Source organism: Mchenga conophoros, linkage group LG1, assembly GCF_057382185.1.
Source record: "Mchenga conophoros isolate Kocher_MC1m ecotype Shallow Benthic linkage group LG1, M_conophoros_male_GT1.1, whole genome shotgun sequence".
Classification (NCBI taxonomy): Eukaryota; Metazoa; Chordata; class Actinopteri; order Cichliformes; family Cichlidae; genus Mchenga; species Mchenga conophoros.
The window spans coordinates 38,357,565-38,363,342 of NC_140526.1; positions in this window are offsets into that span (position 1 = coordinate 38,357,565).

A 5,778-nucleotide genomic window follows, 5' to 3' on the forward strand; every position below is an offset into this window, starting at 1 on the left:
AGAGCTACAACCTATCAAATTAGTGCTGGAGGAATGGTGCCATTGGTTAGAGGGAATGGAATGGATTTACTACTTGGACTGACCACAGAAACCTCATCTGCTTCTGTCCAGCTAAAAGGTTAAACGCACGCCAAGCTCTTTGGTCATTATTCTTCAGTTGGTTTTTCTTTAATCTTTCCTATCGCCCAGGGTCTAGGAATGTTAAGCCAGATGCCCTCTCTCAACAGTTCTCACAAGACTCAGATCAGTCCACCCCTGAGGACATTCTGCCAGCCACTTGCTCCATCGGATCTCTTACCTGGGACATTGAAATCACGATCCAAACCAGAAGACCCTGATCCGGGTACCGGGCCTCCTGATCGGCGCTACATGCCTGTCACTGTCATCCATTGGGGCCATACGGCACGCTATACCTGCCATCCAGGGGAAAGTCAAACTCTCCTCTTGATCATCCTGGTGGGACATGTTGGAGAGAGATGTGAGGGGTATGACAGGGGGCCACAATTCATCTCTCAAACATAGATAACATTCTGTTCTTCCCTAGGAGGCAAAGTATGTCTCAGCTCTGGTTACCATCCTCAAAATGGGGAAACCGAATGGCTGAACCAGGAGCTTGAGGCTGCTCCTCACCTCCTCAGCTACAGGTCAGTCCCTGATTGAAGCTTCTCTGGAAAATCACCCCTGCACCCCCAAGCAGGCCTGGAACCAGACCAGGCTCTGTTCAGGACAGCACCTCAGAACAAAAGGTACGCAGACTGTATTTGCACCTTGGTACTAGATTACTCGGCAGGACAGAAGGTAGGGCTGGCTGCCCGGGATGTTCTGCTCAAGGCCCTCAACCGAAAACTGTCTCCTCGTTATACTGGGCCTTTTGAAACTGACTTTGTTCTCAGCCCCACATCAGTGAGCGTCCCTCCACTCTTCGCATTCACCCTACTATCCACGTGTCCCAAGTCAAATTAGTCCATTCTAGTCCTTTTCGCTCCTATCTTTGCTTTTTCCTGACAGGCTTACATGGACACATGGTGTACCCATCAAAATATAGTCCCATCCCTGCTTGAATGGATCCTCAGCAGGGCTGAATATACACGTACTGACAGGCTATTAATAACCAATTGTATCACAGGTCAAATGTGGCCTGCGGGCCGCACATCTAGACAGACCACCATACTCCCCACAACTCCAACTAAGAGGTTTGAACTTAGTTGCTGTGAGATTGCAGTGTGTTACGACCCTGCACTTGGACCTAAGACCAGTCAGACTCATTTTCTTTTTTCTGACTACTGGGGTACAATAAAGCTTGCTGATCACACACTAGAAGTGTGAAAGTTATATTTTTGATTAGCTAATTACAGAAAATATCTTTAAATCCAAATTTAGCATCTTTAAAAAGATCCCTCATTTTAAATATTCAAATAATAGGGTTTTTTTTATACACATTTACTTAACCCTTTAAAACCGGTCAGAGCGGGCACGCTCCGTTTTCCGTAACTATATTTAAATCCCGGTAGCACTGCAACCACGTGAGCTAGCGCAATAATTTTTTTTGCATATGAAACCGGAGGAGTTGTACTTACATCTTATGCCATCAGCTTGACCTAGGTCACAGTTTCCTTCCACATATAGCTTTGCAAAAACTGCATAAAAAGCACTTGCAGCAACAAAAACATAATATTCCAGAAACACGCTTTGCCGATCCGATCAGCTGTTCATAACACTTCCTATGTCCATCAGCACGAACTATCGCATGTCCGCCATGACCTGCCCGAAACCGGAAGTGACGTCATTTTCATGGAAATGTAGTTTTTTACCTGTGGTGGGAAACTATTTTGTGCAACTTTTTTGTATTTACAGTTTTGAGAGATAAGCCTCTTAAATTCCTCTAACTAGAAATATATGTTAAAAAAAAACAAAAACGATTTTCAATTTTTTTGTAGTTTATTGCACTTTTTTGCAATTTATGTAGTAACTATGCACTTAATGCATACATATTATTAAAATTTAGGCTGTAATGGTTGTATTGATGTATAGCAACTTGAAATGCTCCCAAAAATGGCACTACATCATGTAAAAATATAATATAAGCTCTGGCGGACTTGGTTCTGTGGTAGGTCTTAAAGGGTTAATGAGAATTTAACCCATTAAGACCTACCATAGAACCAAGTTTTTGTTTTTCTTGTGACATTACCAATAAGTTTGATGTGTCACATGGCCTTCTTCCTATTGAAAAAAGTTGTATCCAAGATGGCCGACTTCTAAATGGCCACCATGGTCACCACCCATCTTGAGGAGTTTGCCCCCTCACATATACTAACGTGCCACAAATAGGACTTTAATATCACCAACAATTCCCATGTTGTTACGGTGTACCCATATAAATGGCCCACCCTGTATATAATAGCGCATGCAAATGGTAATTTTTAAAGTGATGAGATATTACACTTTACATGTATTGCTTGCGTCTGTGTAATGCACCATTACTTGAAATGAAACTTTGAATCTGTTGCTGTCTGTTAACAGTCTAGACAACTGCAGGCAAGTTGCAATGAAATGTGTTTGTGGTGCGCTTTTTTATCAGTCAGCATGCATGACTGGTAATCGGAACACTGAGATTTCCCGGTGGCTACGGCCCAAAGTGGCCTTTAGAATAAATAATTACAGTCGTGGTCTTTGCAAACTACTTTCCTGCCTTGAGGGAAAAGAAAATAGACAGCTTACACATAAAACAGGTAAACAAACTTAAATCCAGTATGTCTTTGAGATTCTATGAATATTGGGCAGATCATTCCCAACAGTCGTGTTTTAAAACTCTTAAAAAACAGCTGTTGCATCCATCTGCGTCTCCCCATTGATCTTCACTGCAGCTCCTCATCATCCCGGAGAGCTCACTGAAAGCTTTCTCCCAGCCTGTAACTGGCCGCTTTGTTTTAGCAGCACCAGAACTTTCTGAAAAAGCTCTGAAGCATGCTTGCTTGTATTTAAAAATGTGCGTGGCAGTAGTGGCTTGTTCTGTCATGCAGATACAGCTTTGCTCACATATCTGCTTCATAATCCGCTCAGCTGTTCGCACTGTGGGGAAACACTGGGACAGAGCAGCATCATGACTTATATATCATGTTTAACCTGAGTAGCGAAAGACCGCGGGGTCTGAAAACAATGAAGGGGGGAGTTCGCTGTTCTCGTCGGCTCGAGTGACCATTGAACCCCCTGGCTAGCTCTCGAGCTGGTGGGTAGCAGACGTCTCCGAAAACGTCAAAGCACTTTTGCAAATATGCGATGTCTTGATAAACCAAGCAGATATTTTAAGTTTACACAACTATATTCTCGCCTGAAAATATGTTAAAAGTTTATTTTGTGACCCAGAAAGATTAATAACATTAATATTAAAACCTAGTAGCGGCCGCCATTGTTGGAAACTGGAATTGGCTGATCCACGCTATGAATTCTGGGATATGGTGAAGGTGATCGTGATCCACAACATCATGGCCGAGGAGGATCCATCAGATGTGTCCATTGTGATTGAGGGAAACCAAGTGATGGAGGGATGTGGAAGCTGAACAAAGGCATGTGTACTGCTGATGGGACTGATATATGCCCTCAACCTCGAATATCCGAAGGAGCTGAAGAACACTTTTGACACTTTTCAAAAACTTTTTTTGGAACTTGACAGAGCAAAACTACTGAAAAAGAGAGAAACTCCTCTTTTGCTTCTCTGTTCCGTTTGCTCCTCATCTGTTCGAGCTGATCGTATAAAGACTGGTTTTCAGATTTGATGTCTTCCAGATCTGCTTTGATTACACTGATCTCAAAGCCCATCTTGAAAAAAAAAGGGATGTGTTATTGTCCAACATTATTGAAACAACTTTTAAAGTTGTTAGTTTAGAAGTTATAAAACAGGTTCATTATTTGAAATCTTGCTTGAAGCTGTTGTGTTGCACTTTATTCTGTGTTTTTATGGAATAAAAACACTGAGATGATGAACTATCTGTCTTTTTGGGGGGTACATTTTACCTTATATGAATATGTAATGTTTATCAACTAATAATAGTTAAATTTTATTAGTAATTATCAGGTATTACCAACTAGCAAACAAGAGATGATTTCACCTCATTTCAGTAGCTGTAGTTGTTGAATAGATACTTAAATATGGGGTAAATTTGACCCAATTTAATTAAGTATTTCATAGCTTTTTATTGAAGCTTTTACTATTATTATTATTTTATACACAATATATTGAATTAAATCTACCCCAGAAAAGTCAATGCAAAGTTACCTCAGATTTATTAGGTAAATTCTATAGATTACTTCTTACAGTGTGTCAGTATTTTTACTTGTATTTTTGTTTTGTTTTTTTTGGAAAAATTGTGTGTTCACAAAAATTTACCACTTATTTTCTTGGCTGTTAAAATAACAATTTAGGCAAAGATGACTCAGAACATTTACATTCAAGTAACTGCATATGCTGTCACACGTTTTCCACGAGTTAATTCCTTAATTAATATTACTTTGACAAATCCACAAGAGAAATAAAGTTAATAATTTGTGTTCATCTCTCAAAGAAAACGTTGCTTACTTTCTTGTTCCATTATTATTTTGTCTTTAATATTTATGAGCATGTTTACCAAAAGAAGTGATTTTTTTCTTCTATTTTTCATCTCAAACTTTGCTTTTAGAGTTTGTCTTTGTTTCAGAGACTTGTTGACGAGAGAAACCAGAGCTGCTCTGGTTTTCATCATCCAACCAGTGTAGGAAGGCTTTAATCTTATATTTCTCATCCCTGCCCCTGTGGATCTATCTCCTCTACAGCGAGGAAGAAGTAACAAAGTCTGAGGTAACTGAAGGTGCAGTTAGACGGATAGAAACCATGCAGCTCCTAACTCAGCCAGAAGCTGGGGCCTTGTATGAAAAGTACTATTTTGTTTTCCATCCAGGTTCTCTCTAACGCTGAAAAGATATGAGAGGTGCTGGTGAGGCCCGGCAGGGGTGTCGGCATGACTTTTATCCCAGGTTAGAAATGTTATTTTATTTTCACAAACCAGGTTTTATGAACTGCAGTTTTTCTTTGGTTGTTTCATGCAGTGGGAGACAGCACAGGGAATGGTAAGAAAAAGTTGTTGAAATTTCAGCTGCAGTGACCTGACTTGGTTTAGAGGAAAGACTTTAGACGTAGATTCCCTTGATGAAAATATGCCTTTGTCTTGCTCTCTTTCTGAAAGTTTACACAATGTGGGGGGCATATTCATGAAGCAGACGATGTTAGCACAATTCTTTGCAGACTCCCAAATGCAAAAATAAATAAATACATTTAAAGAAAAATGTCAAAACAAAAAATGAAATGATCCAGTTTGTTAAAATCAAATTGTACAAGCATGTGAAAATGAAAAATGAAGTAAAGAAATCAAGTAAAACTCTCATGGTTATCTTTACTTCAGGCAAACTCAAAATGATTTATCAAAGCAAAAGATAATGGAAGGAGTTTGGTGTATAGGCTCCGAGTTTATCGTTCCAGCAAAATCTGATAGGGTGCACCTTTACAATGACAAGCCATATAAAGAAATTTGCAAATTGAGACTGAACCAGTTTGCAAGCATATTTGTGGGACTAGTAGCTGAAGATTATGGTTACCTCTTTAATGAATTTCTTTTCTGGACACAATGTTATGCTTTGCGACTTCTCAGAGACAATATTTATAGATTGAAGTGAAAGAGCTGATATTCAGGGTTTACACACTTCAACCATCCAATTCCCGTCTCTTTAAGAAAAATTTCAAACTTCAGA